The following is a 435-nucleotide window of genomic DNA, read 5'->3' as shown; positions in this document are numbered from 1 at the left end:
GGTCCCCCAGTCCCTGTCCCCAAGGCTGAGGTGGCTTCGTCCCTGTCCCCAGTGGGTGCTGGCCTGGGGGGGGAGGGGGGGCTGAGTCACCCTGTTGTGCTGGGGGGGCAGCAAATCCACCCCCGCCCTGGGAACTGGGAACAACTGGGATCCTTTGTCCTGGGAAAGGGCTGAGTCACCCCCTGGGGACACGGGGGGGCTCTTGGGGACACCTCGGGCCTGGCAGGGACACTGGGGGGCCCAGCAGGGGCCTGGGTGGTCCCACTGGGCACCAGCAGGACCACTACACTGGGTCGGTCCCACTGAGGGGACACTGGGTGGTACTGGGGACACTCTGGGTCCCATTGGGGACACCCTGGGTCCCACTGGGGACACACTGGGTCATGCTGTGGACACTCTGGGGCCCATTGGGGGCACACTGGGGTGTGCTGGGGG

Source organism: Chaetura pelagica, unplaced genomic scaffold, assembly GCF_000747805.2.
Source record: "Chaetura pelagica isolate M959 unplaced genomic scaffold, ChaPel_1.0 scaffold1133, whole genome shotgun sequence".
NCBI classification, from domain to species: domain Eukaryota; kingdom Metazoa; phylum Chordata; class Aves; order Apodiformes; family Apodidae; genus Chaetura; species Chaetura pelagica.
Note: the sequence above shows the minus strand (reverse complement) of the source record.